Source organism: Mobula birostris, chromosome 13 (assembly GCF_030028105.1).
Source record: "Mobula birostris isolate sMobBir1 chromosome 13, sMobBir1.hap1, whole genome shotgun sequence".
Lineage (NCBI taxonomy): Eukaryota > Metazoa > Chordata > Chondrichthyes > Myliobatiformes > Myliobatidae > Mobula > Mobula birostris.
Genome location: NC_092382.1, coordinates 59,061,658 through 59,080,257, shown reverse-complemented (window position 1 = coordinate 59,080,257; position 18,600 = coordinate 59,061,658).

Sequence of the window (18,600 nt, the reverse complement as noted above, 5' to 3'; positions counted from 1 at the left end):
CCACTTTCCAAATGTGCTGTTATCACATCTTTGATAACTGACTCTAGCATTTTCCCCACCACCGACGTTAGGCTAACTGATCTATAATTCCCTGGTTTCTCTCTCCCTCCGTTTTTTAAGAAGTGTGGTTACATTAGCCACCCTCCAATCCTCAGGAACTAGTCCAGAATGTAAAGAGTTTTGAAAAATTATCACTAATGCATCCACTATTTCTTGCGCTACTTCCTTAAGCACTCTGGGATGCAGACCATCTGGCCCTGGGGATTTATCCGCCTTTAATCCCTTCAATTTACCTAACACCACTTCCCTACTAACATGTATTTCCCTCAGTTACTCCATCTCACTGGACCCTCTGTCCCCTACTATTTCTGGAAGATTATTTATGTCCTCCTTAGTGAAGACAGAACCAAAGTAATTATTCAATTGGTCTGCCATGTCCTTGCTCCCCATAATCAATTCACCTGTTTCTGTCTGTAGGGGACCTACATTTGTCTTAACCGATCTTTTTCTTTTCACATATCTATAAAAGCTTTTACAGTCAGTTTTTATGTTCTCTGCCATTTTTCTCTCATAATCTTTTTTCCCCTTCCTAATTAAGCCCTTTGTCCTCCTCTGCTGAACTCTGAATTTCTCCCAGTCCTCAGGTGAGCCACTTTTTCTGGCTAATTTGTATGCTTCTTCTTTGGAATTGATACTATCCCTAATTTCCCCTGTCAGCTACGGGTGCACTACCTTCCTTGATTTATTCTTTTGCCAAACTGGGATGAACAATTGTTGTAGTTCATCCATGCGATCTTTAAATGCTTGCCATTGCATATCCACCGTCAACCCTTTAAGTGTCATTTGCCAGTCTATCTTAGCTAATTCACGTCTCATACCTTCAAAGTTACCCTTCTAAGCACAGCTCCGATCCATATTCAGGTTTGCTGATGATAGCCCCGGCATAGGCCGAAACAAGTGTGGTGACAAATCAGCATGTAGGAAGGAAACTGAAAATCTGGCCCAGTGTTGCCACAATAACAGCATCTCACTCAATGTCAGCAAGACCGGGGAGCTGATTAGTGACTTCAGGAGGAGGGACCCAGACGTCCATGAGCCTGTCCTCATCAGGGGATCACTTTTTTATTTGCACAATAGTCTTTATCACAGTGTTTGCTTGTCGGCCTTGTTGGGAACGGTCTTTCATTGATTCTATTCTGGTTCTTCAATTTAATGTGTATGCCCACAAGTAAACAAATCTCAGGTTTGCATATGGTGACCTGTGTGTAATTTCATTTCATATTTCAGAGTAAATTTATTCTGTGATCTCCCAGGCCCGATTACTACTTCCACCCTTCATCACTCTCCTCCCCCGGATCCACCTCACACTTACCTAAATCTTCCCAGCTCTGCCCTCACCCCTTCCCCTCACTGTCCCCTGACCCTCAGTCTGGGTCTGCAATGTCAGCTGTTCATTTCCCTCCACAGGTGCCGCCTGAGGTTTCTGCCCGATCCTCAGTTTCGTGCTTTCTGCAGTCCCTGCTCATCTGGTGACGTCTGCCTTATGTGAGGAGTCTGACTGAGTCTTCACAGCCCTTTGAGTCTCATGATTCACTATACTCTGAGGGAAGACATTTCTCCTCCTCCCAGTCCTGAACAGCCCACCACTTTTCTGCTATTGTGGCCCCTGTTTCAACCACTAATGATGTTGTGCATTTCAATCAGTTCACCTTTCAGTCCTCAATTCTCTAAAAGGAACAGTTCCCACATTTCATCTTTCTTCTGGGATTACCACACCATTCTGGGATCGTTATGAAGAATCTTCATTCTGCTCTCTATGACAAATATTACCTAACCTCTTTCTTAAACCATTGTGCAATTAATTTCCATCTTCAACAGCCCTGTGTGACTCTGAACACTCACCTCCATCCCCCTGTCACTACTTCCAACTTCTCACCTCCCCTCTCCTGGATCCAGCTCTCGCTCTATAGTTGATGTCAAACACCCACACCTCAGCCCTTTTTTCTCTGGTCATCTCCCATCCACTTACAGTCCAGAGCGAGGGCATCGACCCAAAATCTCAACTAACCATTTCTGTCACCAGATGCTGCCTTTGTGGCTGAGGTCCAGTCCTGATGAAGGATTTCAGCCTGAAATGTTGATTGTTTCCCCTCTTCCATAGATGATGCCTGGCTTTCTGATTTCCTCCAGTGTTTTGCGTGTGTTGCCTGAGGTGCTCCAGTAGTTCATTCTTTGCACAACGAACCTCTGTGAGAAAAGAGAGCAGGATTTTACACAGTTTTTTAGCTGCAATCTCAACAAAGCTCAAGGAAGAGTGAGAGGATATTTTCAGTCTTTTACCCAGTAACTCTTCCAGTAAATACCTTTGACCTCCCTCCCCACCCACTGCACATCAGTCCCTTCACGATATAAACACAGTGTTTCTGTGTCTGCTGCAGAAGTGGGTGACCGCTCCTTGCCAGCTGACCTGTCCCCATCCACTCAGTTTCCCTCTGTCACCCTGAAGCCTCTTGACGATACAATCACTACTCAAACCTCAGGAGGTTTCTCACTTTCAATTGAGTTTAATTGCCGAGTGCACAAGTATAGGGAGTTCCAGGCACAGCGAAACACTTACTTGCAGCAGCATCACAACCTCAGAAAGGCGCTGCCAAAGTTATACCAACATGTCTCCTGCCCCACTAGACGCCCGAATATACTTGACCACTGCTACACAGCAGTCAAGGATGCCTACCGTTCCGTCCCATGACCTCACTTCGGAAAATTGGACCATCAGGCCGTACTCCTCCTCCCGGCTTACAAACAGAAACTGAAGCGGGAGGAAACAGTGTCAAAAGTAGTTTCGCGTTGGACTGAGGAAACGGATGAGGTCCCTCATGACTGCTTTGAATCGGTGGACTGGTTAGTATTTAAGGACTCGGCAGCTAACCTCGATGAGTATGCCTCAGCTGTCACAGACTTCATTTGGAAATGCACGGAGGACTGCGTGTCTCGCAAGACGATCTGGGTATTCCCTAACCGGAAACCTTGGATGAATTATGAGGTCAAGTCCCTTTTAAAGGCTAGAGCTGCGGCTTTTAGGTCTGGGGATACCAGTCGCTACATGAAGTCCAGGCGTGAACTCCGGAAAGCCGTTAAGGGCACCAAGAGTCAATATCAAGCCAAGCTGAAAGCCCAGGCTAACCAAAGGGATGCCAAAAGACTATGGCTGGGTCTAAATTTGATCACTGGCGCAAAGTAAAGGCTGGGAATATCAATAACTGTGGCGCTTCTCTTCCTGACGAACTTAACGTATTCTACGCAGGATTCGAACAGAAGAGGAGCGTCCCGCTCCCTCCGGATGAACCGGACCTGGTGGCATCAAGATCCATCGTCACCAAGAAGGACGATAGAAGTGCCTTCCTGAAGATAAATCCAAGGAAGGTGACGGGCCCAGATGGCGTCCCAGGACGGTTTCTCCGGGCCTGTGCAAATGAGCTAGCTGGAGTGTTTGCTGACATCTTCAACTGCTCCTTGCTTCAGTCTAAGATCCCCTCGTGTTTTAATAAGGCAACGATAATCCCAGTGCCGAAGAAGAGCAAGGTGGCATGCCTGAATGACAATCGACCTGTGGCTCTGACATCAATTGCTATCAAGTGCTTCGAGAGATTGGTTATGGCACACATCAACCACAGCCAGGATGCAGGCTGTAAAAACAGGGGACAAGCTCTCCTCTACAATCACACTGAGCACCAGTGCCCCACAAGGCTGTGTCCTCAGCTCCCTGCTGTACTCACTGTACACCCATGATTGTGTAGCCAAGTTTCCATCAAATTCAATATATCAGTTTGCTGATGACACAACAATTGTAGGCCGTATCTCGGGTAATGATGACTTTGAGTACAGAGAGGAAGTTAAGAACCTGGTGGCATGGTGCGAAGACAATAACCTATCCCTCAACGTCAGCAAGACGAAGGAATTGGTTGTTGACTTCAGAAGGAGTAGCGGACCGCACAACCCAATTTACATCAGTGGAACAGGTCAAAAGCTTTAAGTTCCTCGGGGTCAATATCACAAATGACCTGACTTGGTCCAACCAAGCAGAGTCCACTGGCAAGAAGGCCCAACAGCGCCTTTACTTCCTGAAAATACTAAAGAAATTTGGCCTGTCCCCTAAACCCTCACTATTTTTTATAGATGACCATAGAAAGCATTCTTCTGGGGTGCATCACAACCTGGTATGGAAGTTGTCCTGTCCAAGACTGAAAGAAGCTGCAGAAGATCACGAACACGGTGCAGCACATCACACAAACCAATCTTCCATCCTTGGACTCACTTTACACCGCACGCTGTCGGAGCAGTGCTGCCAGGATAATTAAGGACACGACCCACCCAGCCAACACACTTTTCGTCCCTCTTCCCTGCGGGAGAAGGCTCAGGAGCTTGAAAACTCGTACAGCGAGATTTGGGAACAGCTTCTTTCCAACTGTGATAAGACTGCTGAATGGATCCTGACCCGGATCTGGGCCAAATATCCGGACAAATATCCGGACCTGCCTCTTGGTTTTTTTTTGCACTACCTTATTTTCCATTTTTCTATTTATGTTTTTTAACTTAATTTTTTAATATTTACTAATTTTAACTATTTTTAATATTTAATATTTGTAATCCAGGGAGTGGGAAGTGCAGAATCAAATATCGATGTGATGATTGTACGTTCTAGTATCAATTGTTTGGTGACAATAAAGTATAAAGTATGGTTGTTATTGCCCACAACCATTGGACACTGGAAGCAAATGAGATAACTTCACTCACCCCATCACTGACCCGTTCCCACAATCCATGGAGCCACCTTCAAGGACCTTTCACCTGATGCTTCAGACATTTTTTGCTCAATTATTTATATATTGTTATTATTTTCTGGATTTGCTCAGTCTGTTCTCTTTTTTACATTGTGTCAGTCCTGTTGTGTGTAGTCTTCCACTGAATCTATTGTGTCTCTTCGATTGATTATGTATGTCCGCAATGCTGACAATGAATCTCAGCATTATACAAGGCATACTTTGATAACAAAATTACTTTGAAGTTGTGCTTATAAATGTAGATTAGTTAGATTATTCAGCTCTGTATCAAACAAAATAAAAGAAATGAATTTTGCATCATTTTGCCATATAAATATAAATTCTCCTTCAACAACACACTCAGGAATGTACAGGTAGAGAGATGTCAAGGGTAAGTTGTTTTTTACGCAGAGAGTGCCAAGTGCGTGGAACGGTGGCGGAGGCGGATATGGTAGGGTGTTTTCCTGGATAGGAACATGGGGTTTAGAAATAGAGAGGGCTATAGGTAACACTTGGTAATTTCTGCGCTAACTACATGTTGGGGACAGCTCTGTGGGCCGAAGGGCCTCTATCATGCTGTAGGTTTTCTACGTTTCTATGTTGGATTTGGTATCTCAGCCAAATTGTTGACACAGCTTGGGAACAACTGGGCTCCAAGCCCCAGTCCCTACAACACCGACTGGGACATCCTGCAGGTCTGGGGAGAGTCCGGTTATTCCATCTCTGTAAACACAAAGACAACAGGAACAGGAGCAGGCCACTCGACCCCTCCAGCTCGTCCTGTCATTCAGTAAGACCCCGGGCCTGTCCGTCGTTGACCACCAGCACCACTCCTAGCCCTACTTTGCCATGACCATTGCAATAGGTCAACAGTTGCCGGTGTTTGCCCCCAATGTGGTGAATCGCCACCACCGTGGGCTCAGACATTTCCACAGATGAGCCCCTCCTGTCCCCACCGGGACAAACATCCTGTCCGCCCCCTCTCTCACCGTCAGCGACTCCGGCCTCAGGAGACGCTTCACAAACGCCCCAACTTCCCTCGGGGGGAAATGGAAATAAATCAGAAAGCGGACATTTACTTTGGGATTTGTTCCGCTTTGACGGTGCTTTCGAATGGGAGCGGTTGATGATGTAAGCGAGGGTAACGCCCTCTCGGCGGGTCCGCCTCCGCTATTGGGTGTAACCAGTGATTGACATCACCCGGCACCAATGGGAATTGCAGTAGATCCAAAACCCTCTGTTGTCAGAGGGGGAGGGGGAGGTGTCAGATGATCGTTTGCTCAGCCGTTAAACCGTTTCAGCGCGTGTGTGGCGCACGTGACGACAGATCCCGAATGGGGAGCGCGTGTGGGTGCCAGTGTGACGTCACTTGGGGGTGCGGTTGTGTTTTAAAACACCTTAATAGATATTTCTCATAAGTTCAGTGGTATAACAAAATTAATTACCGTTTTCATCCTGAATCCAAATCTAAAACAGAATTATAGCGGTGTGTATACACAACCTCTCGACTGTCTCTCCTGGTAAATTAACACTGACAAATTTGAGATGACCCTTCCTTTAGCAGCCGGAATCATTCAGATAGTTGATCGCTGAGAAGAACTATGTTTGTTCATCTTTAAAGTTCACCCAGAGACGGCTGGACGAAGTTGATGTGGAGGTCGGGGTGTCCAAGTGAAAGGGCCGGAATGCCGAACCTTCTGCGTTGTCGCTCCGACCTCCGACCTCCGACCATGGATAGCGCCGTGCTATTGGCGACATGGCGACCTCCACCACCGGTGGAGCCGCGAGGGCCTCCATCCACTGTTGGCGACATGGCGACCTCCGAGCACGGGTGGCGCTGCGGCGAACTCCTGGTAAGTGCAGGAGCGGTCCGATCCTCCCCCAGGTGTCGTTGGTGGTGTTCCTGTTCGGGCGGCGGTGAGGAACTGACTGATCCCGAGTTTGTTTAAATCGAGGGTCGATGGCAGTGGGAAAGGGCCGGGACGGAGCTCTGCTGAACGGCTGGAGGTTGCAGGCTCTCCAGGGCCGCAGCCCCGATCTGAGTTTTACGCCCGAGCCCGGACTGCGGGGTCAGTTAGTTGTGGTTCCCAAGCTGGGAGGGGGATTGAAGTGAAGGGGAGCTGTCTGTCTGAGTGGGGCGAGGTTATGGATGGATGTAGGGTAAGTGGTGGGAAGTGGTGTGGGACCACAGGCGGGAGGGGGGCTTCTGGGAGAATTTGTTATGATTATTGACATTGCGTGACCCCGGGGTGAATGGGTCCGAGGGCAAATTAAATCGCAAACTAGGGAGGATCTGGTCCATTGGGGCAGACAGCACGCGTGTCCTTTCAGGAAACAGCAATTCCCTCTTCATATTAATCACTGTCTAGTTCTGCTGTTAAGTTTGTGTTTGTTACAGAGCCCGAAAGTCTGGGAACAGCCGTCACCGACATGGGCTGCGAGTGCATATTGGTGGCGGGGGCGGGGGGGGGGGTGGACATGAAGTCAGGGACCCATGCAACAGAGAAGGACACGGGTTTGTACAGCCTCCTGTGATTTATACATTTCCTGCAGTCGGTTCGGATCTGGTGACATCTGGATGTGAGAAAGTGAAGAGGGAAGGGGCTGAGGAGAGAGTCTTAACAGAGGAAACATGGTCAGGTTTGAAGGGGTGGAGAAGCTGTCTGATAGATCGTTTTAGTTTTTTTATGATCTCACAGATGGTGAAAGAGGGGAGAGGCTTCTTGAGGAAGAGAGTCAATCAGAGCTGAGCGTGGTTGAGAATGTACAGAGTACAGTCAGCAAGTTTGTAGCAAGTAACTTCAAGCAATCACTTTTTTTGAAAGATGGTATAAACACACCCCTTTGTCCTCTTCCTGCTCCTTACCGCTCCCTGCCCACCTTCTGTCTCCTCCCTGTCTTCCCCTCAACACCCCCCCCCCCATTGGTCGTAGGTTAAGATTGAAAGGTGAAATGTTTTTGGCGAATCTGAGGGGTACATTTTTTGCTCAGACATTGGTGAGAGTAGAACGAGCTGCCAACGGAAGTCCTGGATGCAGGTTTGATTTTCATTCTAGAGTGAAATTTGGATACGGGAGGTGTCTGACGGCTGTGGTGCAGGTGGATGGAACTAGCCAGTTTAAAAAAAACTCTTTCGGTTCTGTTGTGCTGTAAGTAATATTCTGATTTATAATTTCTACAGTCAGTGCTCTGCTTTGAATGTCTGAAGCCAGTAATTTACAGAATGGGTGAAGAGGCTGTCCATTCACTGTTCCTGTCAAAGACAAGTTGAAGCCCTGTCATGTAATGGGAGAGTTCACTGTCGGTCAAAAGCCGCTTCTACTGTACCAGTGATTGATTGGCCTGCATGAATGATGCAGCAGCTCCTTCCCGCTGGCTGCCCATTGACTGTTCCTGTGCTCAAGGTCAAAATTCACGGGTTTGGTGAGGGCAACAGAAGACACTCATTGCGAATAAGCAAATAAACCACTTATTTTCAAACATGTCAACCAAACATCTAAGAACCACCCCCTCCTAAGTTACACAAACTAGAAAACTAAATGTTTTACAAACAGACAGTTAGCTCAGAGTGCATGTGGCACTGTGTATATCTCAGCAGACTTCCCCAAAGTGCCTTCAGCAATGGCTGTGATGTCAGTGTGAGCACGAGTGCCTGGGGATGAAAGAAGGGAGTCGAGCCTCCCACACTGCCTATCCTCATACCCCTGAGACACCTGAAATCGGACACTGGCACCGTGGCATAACAGGTAACCAACGGAAAAGAGCTGCTGCATCTTTCATACGGGCCAATCAATGACCATCATTGTAGAAGCGGCTTTCAACCAACTAGGAAACTAACGACCCCCAAACCGCTCCCTTTACAAGACAGAGCTGCAGTAATGAGCCTGGTCTCAAAGACAAGCATGCATTTTGCCTTCTTAACCACCCTATCAACCTGTGTAGCTACTCTCAGAGAGCGATGAAATTGGACCCCACGATCCCTCTGTTCATCAGAACTTGTTGCTTGTGAGACCATGTTCTTTTGGGTCTTGCCGGAACAGTGTACTGTCTCCTTTTAAATTTGACCTACCAAGGTGCAGCACCTCTAATTTGGCTGGGTTAAAAGAGCATCTGCCATTTTTCTGCCCATATCTGTAACAGTTCTACAGGATATCCCACTGTATTCATTTCCAGTCAGCCAATCTTTGTATCATCTACGTATTTACTGATGCAGCCATGTACATTTTCATCCAGGTCATTTATGTAGATCACAAAGATCCACAAATCAGTTAGAATCAGTCCCTTCAACCACTTCCCAGTGTCTCCTATGGACAAACTAGTTCTGAACACAGTTCCCTATGGATCCCATGCAACTTAACACTCTGGATCAACCTCCCATGTGGGAGTTTACTCAAACACCTGACTCACCTTACTGGAGAGACTTGTTCTGGAGCTGCTCCGGCCTATGGTTAGGCCACTTAGATCCCCTCCAGTTCGCCTACCAGCCCCGACTAGGAGTTGAGGATGCCACCATCTACCTGCTGAACCGTGTCTATGCCCACCTGGACAGGCCTGCGAGCCCTGTGAGGGTCATGTTTTTTGACTTCTCCAGTGTGCTCAACACCATCCGCACTGCTCTGCTGGGGGAGAAGCTGACAGTGATGCAGGTGGATGCTTCCCTGGTATCATGGACTCTTGATTACCTGACTGGCAGACCACAGCACATGTGCTTGCAACACTGTGTGTCCAACAGAGTGATCAGCAGCACTGGGGCTCCACAGAGGACTGTCTTGTCTCCCTTTCTCTTCACCATTTACACCTCGGACTTCAACTACTGCACAGAGTCTTGTCATCTTCAGAAGTTTTCTGATGACTCTGCCATAGTTGGATGCATCAGCGGGGAGATGAGGCTGAGTACAGGGCTACGGTAGGAAACTTTGTCACATGGTGTGAGCAGAATTATCTGCAGCTTAATGTGAAAAAGACTAAGGAGCTGGTGGTAGACCTGACGAGAGCTAAGGTACTCTATTTCCTGAGGAGACTATTTGCTGTTGTGTGCTGGGGCAGCAGGCTGAGGGTAGCAGACAGCAACAGAATCAACAAACTCATTCATAATGCCAGTGATGTTGTGGGGATGGAACTGGACTCTCTGACGGTGGTGTCTGAAAAGAGGATGCTGTCCAAGTTGCATGCCATCTTAGTCAATGTTTCCCATCCTCTACATAATGTACTGGGTGGGCACAGGAGTACATTCAGCCAGAGACTCATTCCACCGAGATGCAGCACAGAACATCATAGGAAGTCATTCCTGCCTGTGGCCATCAAACTTTACAACTCCTCCCTTGGAGGGTCAGACACCCTGAGCCAATAGGCTGGTCAGGGCCATGCATATCCTTAGAGAGAGACGGATAGGACATTTCAGTGCCACAGTAACAGTACAAGTGTACAGATATACAAATATTAGCAGAGAAGTAAGAAAGAACAAAACCTTAAAAATAAGATGTCCAAATTTACAAGTCAAACCTTACAAGATTTCCAAGTTCGCACCATCCAGATAAGAAGTGATAGAAGTATTGTACAGGGTGTTGGCGATAGCAGGGTCTGGTAAACAGAACTCTGCTTAACCGAGGTTAATAACAGTCTAACAGGAAAGCGGCATCACTTCCCCGGCTACTGGTTGACTCATTTTAGTGACGTTCTATAGCGCTTTTTGGAGCAGCGCGGTTGACTTAGTCTATTACTGAAAGTGCTCCTCTGTTCAGCCAAGGTGGCACGCAGAGTGTGGGAAACATTGTTCAGAATTGATTATCCGGAGGGTCCTTTGTCCTACCACAGCCTCCAGTGTTTCCAGTTTACCTCCTACCATAGAACCAGACTTTCTCATCAGTTTGTTGGCATCACAGTGTTGACGTCATTGCCCCAGCACACCACCGCATAGAACATTGCACTGGCGACAACAGATTGGTAGATCATGTGAAGGAGAGGTCTGCATACTCCAAAGGGCCACTGCCTCATTAGGAAGTAGAGGCAACTCTGTCGCTCCTTGAACACAGCCTCTGTGTTGGTGCTCCACTCACATCTGTCGACCCCAAGTTTCTTGTAGGTCCTCACCACATCCACGTCCTCATCAGCTGTAGTAACAGGGAGCAGTACAGACTTGGTTTTCATAAATTCCATCACCATCTCCTTTGACATACTGACGTGGAGCTGCAGATGATTTGCCTTGCACCATTTGACAAAGTCCTCCACCAGGACCCTGTATTCATCTTCCCATCCTCCCCTTATACACCCAAATAATACTGAGCCCACAGAAAATTTCTGCAGATAGCAGGACTCAGTGTTGTATCTAAAGTCCGAGGTATACTGGGTAAACAGGAAGAGATCTGTAGCTATGTTAAACCTTAAGGTGTTGTGTTCACTGTTTCTGAACTGCTTACTCAGTGAAATGTTTATCACCTGGCCAGGCTCATTACTCACCAGGTTCTCTACAGCTCTGTCATGTGAGGACTTAGTTTACATGTTTTCTGTAGATGCTGGTCATCGATTGGCCCGCATGAATGATGCAGTAGCAGCTTGCCATTGGTTGCCTTGTATGCCACGGCGCCGGTGTCCGACTTCGGGTATCTCAGGGATATAAGAACATCAGGTATGGCAGGCTCGCTCCTCTTTCATCCTCAGCGTCGACACTGAAGTAACACTGAAAATCTGCTGCAGATATCGAAGGGCCCATGCGCGTTCCTGGCAAAGTATCTGTTTGTGGAATATAGTTTTGTAGCTTGTGTAACTTGTGTCGGGGGACGCGGGGGGCATAGATGAAGTATCTGTTTGTGGAATATAGTTTTGTAGCTTGTGTAACTTGTGTGGGGAGGCGGGGAGATAGGTATTTGATAGAACCTTTTACTGTTTGTAAATAAATAATTCTTTCTTTTTTCATTCCTTTTATTGGTTTTTGAAAAAAAGAAGTGTGTATACAAACAGGAGGAGAATATCTCTGACAATATGTCAATAACAGTACATACAAAAGGTAAAATAAACAATATCAGAATCACACATAGTGTTGATCTACAAAGTATAAATTTGATACAGAATGTATAATACAGAAAAAAAGAATGTAAACTCATTCTCTTATCAATTTATGAAGAAAGGAAGGACTATTAGAAAGTTTATATTAAAAGCAAGCAAAAAAAAAAATCACTATCCTAAACAGAAAAAAAAAGACCAGGATTCTCCAGCCTGAGAGAAAAACTGAAAAAAGAGAGACTCGCTGATCAAATCCAAGGTTCTGAAAAATTAGCTGGAAGAGAATCAGATCAGATGAAAATATTGAATGAAAAGTCGCCAGATTTCTTCAAATTTAAAGGATGTTTAAATTAAATAATTAATGTGCTTATTCATAATCAGTGTCTTCTATCACACTTACCAGACCCATGAACCTGCTTCCTCTGAACAAGCTCCCCGTCTTGTTAGGTTATCTGAATACTGGTTTAAGAAACTGTTCTGCATGTACCTGACAAACGCTGGCACATCTATATCAGCAGCACTAAGAAAAAACCAGTTGCTAGTGGGGAAGTCAAAATTCCCCATGACAGCAACCCGATTGCTTTTACATCGGTCTTAATCTGCCTCAGTGTTCATCAAATTTGATAGGCACGTGGATGAGAGATAAATGTAGTGCAGATCATTCCACGCTCTCTTCAATCTCTATGTACAAAGACTTACCTCTGGCATTCCCCCTATTATTCTCCAATCACCTTAAAATTATGCCCGATCATCCCAGCCGTCTCCACCCTGGAGAAAAGTCTCTGGTTATCCACTTGTTCTCCTCTGCATTTCATCTTGTACACCCCTATCAAGTCAGTTCTCATCCTCCACTCTAAAGTGAAAAGCTCTTGCTTGCTCAACCTGTCCTCATACGATGTGCTCTGTACACCAGGCACCCTCCTGGTAAACCTCCTCTGCAACCTCACTGAAGCTTCCGCATAGTTCCTACAATGAGGCGCTCAGAACTAAACACTATTTTCCAAGTGTGGTCTAAACAGGGATTTTAGATTTACATCATTATCTCGTCGCTCTTGAACTCAAGACCCTGACTAATGAAGTCCGACACCGCATATGCCTTTTTAACTACTCTAATTTATGAAGAAACATTGAGGGATCTATGGATTTGGACCGTTATGCCTCTGCTCCTTGACACTGCGGACAATCTGAACATTAGCCCTGCATTCTGCCTTAAAATTCGTCCTTCTAGAGTGAATTTCTTCACACCATTCGAGGCTGAAGTCCATCTGCAATTTCTCAGATCAGTTCTGCATCCTGACGCCGTAGTCTAGGATAATATTCTACACTATCCATAACTCCAACAAGCCCCATGTCATCTACAAAGATACAAACTCTTCCCTTCTTCCTCATCCAAATCATTTATATAAAAAGCCCTAATACAAGGGGATCCCGGAACGGAACCACACCGAACACCACCGGTCAACAGCGAGAACCTCTAGCGAGAAAATGCCGTCTTCTGCCTTCCATGGACAAGTCAATCCCAAATCCACCAGCAAGCTTTACCTGGATAACATGCTTACTTACTTTCTGAAGGAGACCATCATGGTGAACCTTATCAACTGCTTTACTGAAGTCCATTTATAGCAGATGAGCTTCTCCACCTTTATCAATGTCCAGCGTGCTAGTGAGGGTGCAGCTTCAACGTGTTAATGTCAGAAAAAAGTACAACAAATAACTGAGTTCAAAAGTTCAAAAGTAAGACACTACGGAGCAACTGTAACAGGCTGCATACACGACCGGCGCATGCGCACAGTACGTGTGCTTGCAACACTGTGTGTCCGACAGAGTGATCAGCAGCACTGGGGCTCCACAGGAGACTGTCTTGTCTCCCTTTCTCTTCACCATTTACACGTCGGACTTCAACTACTGCACAGAGTCTTGTCATCTTCAGAAGTTTTCTGATGACTCTGCCATAGTTGGATGCATCAGCAAGGGAGATGAGGTTGAGTACAGGGCTACGGTAGGAAACTTTGTCACATGGTGTGAGCAGAATTATCTGCAGCTTAATGTGAAAAAGACTAAGGAGCTGGTGGTAGACCTGACGAGAGCTAAGGTACTGGTGACCCCTGTTTCCATCCACGGGGTCAGTGTGGACATGGTGGAGGATTACAGATACCTGGGGATACGAATTGACAATAAACTGGACTGGTCAAAGAACACTGAGACTGTCTACAAGAAGGGTCAGAGCGGTCTCTATTTCCTACGGAGACTGAGGTCCTTTAACGTCTGCCGGGCGATGCTGAGGATGTTTTACGAGTCTGTGGTGGCCAGTGCTATCATGTTTGCTGTTGTGTGCTGGGGCAGCAGGCTGAGGGTAGCAGACACCAACAGAATCAACAAACTCGTAAGGCCAGTGATGTTGTAGGGATGGAACTGGACTCTCTGACGGTGGTATCTGAAAAGAGGATGCTGTCTAAGTTGCATGCCATCTTGGTCAATGTCTCCCATCCACTACATAATGTACTGGGTGGGCACAGGAGTACATTCAGCCAGAGGCTCATTCCACCGAGATGCAGCACTGAGCGTCATAGGAAGTCATTCCTGCCTGTGGCCATCAAACTTTACAACTCCTCCCTTAGAGGGTCAGACACCCTGAGCCAATAGGTTGGTCCTGGACTTATTTCATAATTTACTGGCATAATTATTACTATTTAACTATTTATGGTTCTATTACTATTTATTATTTATGGTGCAACTGTAACGATAACCAATTTCCCCCGGGGTCAATAAGGTATGACTATGACTATTTGTCACATCGTCAACCAGACTCGTGAGACTTGATCTGCCCCTCACAACGCCAAACTAACCTTCCCCAATCAGCTCGGCTTCGAGAGGTTTTCATAAGTCCTATCTCTAAGAAGCATCTTCAACAGTGAAGTAAGACTCACTGGACTATAATCTTCAGAGGCATCCCCTACTCACTTCCATGAACAAAAGGAATAATACTTTCCATGCTCTAATTTCCTGGCACTAATTCTGCAGTGAATAATAACACGAAGATCATTGCCAAGGTGCGAAGATCTCTTCACCCGCTTCCCGCAGTAACCTGGGGTTATCCTGACCACACAAGTGGACTTATCTATCCTAATGTTTTTCAAAAGTCCCTTGCGCATCCTCTCTGTTAATCTCGACATGTTCCAGCAGATCTGCCCAGTTAATGCTGTCCTCATAAGCGGCAAGATCCCTCTGACTGGTGAATATTGAAGTAACATCTTCATTAAGGAACTATCCTACCCCCCCCCCCACCCTGCCCCGACTCCAGGTGCATGTTTCGTCTTCTATCCCTCCCAGTCCTACCCTCGCTCTAGTCATTCTGTTCTTCACACACGTTTAGCACGCCTTGGGGTTTTTCTCACAAAGACATTCTGAAGACCTTTCTGTCTTTCCTAATTCATTTCTCCACTTCCTTCCTGTCTACTTTGTAGTTATCTATCGCCCTGTCAGACCCTTACTTCATAAACCTTAAGTCAGCTTCTTTCTTCCTCTTGGCTAGATGTTAGACATCTTTTGTCAACCATGGCTCCTTCGAATAGCCATCCTTTCTCTGCCTCAAAAGACAAATATATCCAGAACCCCATGCAAGTGCTGACTAAAACACGTCCATACTTCCGTTGTGCATTTCACAGAGCATACCCCTTCCCGATTTGTTGCTCCAAGGTTCCAGTCTAATGGCATCGTTATCCACTTCCCTCAATTAATAACTTTCGAGACTGACACAGGGCTGATGGGAGTGAACAGAGCAGTGAGATTAATTTGTGGACTGACACAGGGCTTTGAGGTGTAAGCGGGGCAGGAAGCTTGGTTTGGGGATTGACACGGGGCTGTAGGAAATGAACAGGGCAGTATGTGTTTGGGGACTAACGGAGTGTGTGGAAATAGTTGCGTAGTGCGATTACTTTGAGACTGGCACGGAGCTGTGGAATTAGTGTGTGTTCCTTGTTTACGAAGAGAGGCTGCTGGAACAAAGTGAATGCCACTTAAATATATATACAGTACATATTTATTACTGAAGTCCTCGAATTGTGTTATTCCATAAATAGTTAGAGTGGTCTATCGAGCTAGATTAAGGCCATACAGCCAGGAGCGGCGCCTCAGTGCCCTAATCCATATTCTCGCGCTCTCATGCTACACTTCTTCTGAGCTCAAGATCACTGAATCCTCAGTTCAGGAACACCGCAGGTTCCACGACTGCCGGGAAACCTGGATTCCCACACCCCCTTCCACTGCGTGCCTCATTGATCAGTCCGACTTGCGGGAAATGTCCAACGCTCCCACCCCACCCCGCGGCCCCTGTTCTCAGGACCCAATCAACTCCGAACGCCTCAGAATGGCTTATCAGTATCTCCCACTCGCTGGAGAAGCGGGAGGGAGAGCCTACCGCGACCCCTCTGTCCGTCCGGAAGGTCCCAATCCCTTCGGTAAAGCTTCCACCACTTCTCGAGAAGCCGAGGCCGAGAAAAACGCCCCAAACAACGGCTACTCCTGATGGGCCTGGAAGGAGAGCGAGGCCCCTTTGTACACAGTCCCAGGAGGCTCCCGCTCCTTCAGATTCCTTAGCGCCTGGAACAGCAGCCCGCGGTACGTCCGAGAGGTTAGGGTGCTTTGGGTCCTGGAATAGAAGTGAGGCTATACCGTGCTCCATATTGATGAAGCAGTGGATGGGAGCGAAAGGGCAGGGGCTGTTCCAGGCTGTAGGCCACCACGACTGGGGCCGGATCTTCGCTAAGGGAGGAGACGCTCCCTTGTTAACTCTGCCCGAGCTCAAGTACGGGCCGTCTCCAGGGTGCACTGAACATCGGCAGCAACTCCAGAACGGACTGGAGACTAACGGGACGTGCGTGTGTGTGATGGAGTGGGGTTGGGGGAGGGGGTGAGGAGGGAGAAGGGCGGGGGACTGCCACTCTAAAATATACACAGGCCTTCATTTGAATTTTCGAAACTCCCGATGGTTCACAAGCGATGTCAACCGCTCTCCCCGGATCTCACCGGTGATTCGCTTCGTACATTTCCTTCAAAATTGCAGCAATTCCTTAAAGCACAATGCAATACCTTTAAATTTGAACTTAAAACATGTTGCATTATGGATACAAAATAACAGTGATTAATACGTAAAGGTGGCGAGCGTTCTGGATTATAAGAATTTACTTTGATAGCGGTTTTGCATCGAAAAATCAAAGTTGTCTGTTATGAATCCACAAAATGAACCCATCACCCCGAGTTTCCACTCTACATCTGTTTCAACTGTCGGCGTATTTCAGCGAAGGCTACGTGTTAAACTGCAACTACATTCACTGCTACAACGGCGTCACAACATTGTCGGTAACTGAATGAGCCCAGAAACTTCTCACAATGGAGACCAAATGTTAGTTCGCCTAGGCTCTTACCAGGTACCAATAACTGCAATGATCATGAAATATGTCTTTCTCACATAGTAAAATGTTGCAAGCATGCTGTGTGATATTCAGCCTGTCTTCCAGCTGCCTGCGATCTCGCTGAAAAAACTCTGAGCGATGAATCTCCACGGTCATTCATTTATTCCCGCTCTATAATACTACACAAGGCTAACGTGTCCTCCAACAGCTGCGGTAAAAATAAACATGAATTCAGTCAAGTTAAATCCCAATTCTAATGAGGTATGGATAGCTTGACAAGAAGTTGCTAAATCTCAAAGATAAAGAAATGACGATTTGAGGTCATTGACTGTTGTTTCCAACCACACTCAGCTCTCAGTTTCATGGTTGTTATTGTTAATTTTGGCCATATCTCGTCTCCGTTGAGTTTGTCACCGCCTACCAGTGATATACGGTCATTAGGCTGTCTGTTTCACTCCCGGAATTGCCTCGGTTATAGATCTTACAATAGAAATATATGGCACTTGATTACATTGCAGCAGGAAATGAACATTTCAGTTAGCAGCAGAGAATACGCAATTCTCCCCTTGAAGCGGGGGAGGAAGAGGTCCTTCTCACAGAAGCTTAAAACTGTGTTCAGTGGTGAAATCATTTCTTTCTGTCAGCTGAATCTAATACGGAAAGCATTGGCTTACTGGAAGAGTAAGTTTCAGCATAAATTAGCATGAGGTGTCGACCTTCATTCTGATATAAGGACATGACACGGAAATTGAATTGCAAACCTGCCGACCTAGGCTACTGCACTTTCAGTGCTCACAATTTTGTGTCCACTACATTCGAGAGAAAAAAAAACAACTGAGTTTTAGTTTGAATGTTCGATCCTCACAGTCACGTGGTTGATTGTCAGCTCCCTGATCTTATCACACTTCAATTCTTTAACACTGACATCCAGACTTTCTTTGCTTCTGACGTCAGCTTTCTCCACTACCAACTTTAAACAAAATCTGTCACTTGATCCACGCTGGAATAAAATAGTGGGTCATAGCTTGCCAGATGTCTATGGCCAAAACAGTCCGATCTATGGAAATGACTAAAGAGGTGTTTGCTGACGTGGCGAATCACACAAAACAAAAACTTACGAGGGTTCATATTGTCTAAAGCAGCCGTGCTGAAGACGTAGAGTAAATCGGTGTGCCGGCACCCGCCAGGTTTCCAATCCCCTTAACAAATAATCAAATAATAGGAAAGGAAACATCCGGGAAAAAGAGGCTACGCTGGCCAGGCGGTCCTCTTGATACCAATGTAATAGAAACATAGAAACATAGAAAATAGGTGCAGGAGTAGGCCATTCGGCCCTTCGAGCCTGCACCGCCATTTATTATGATCATGGC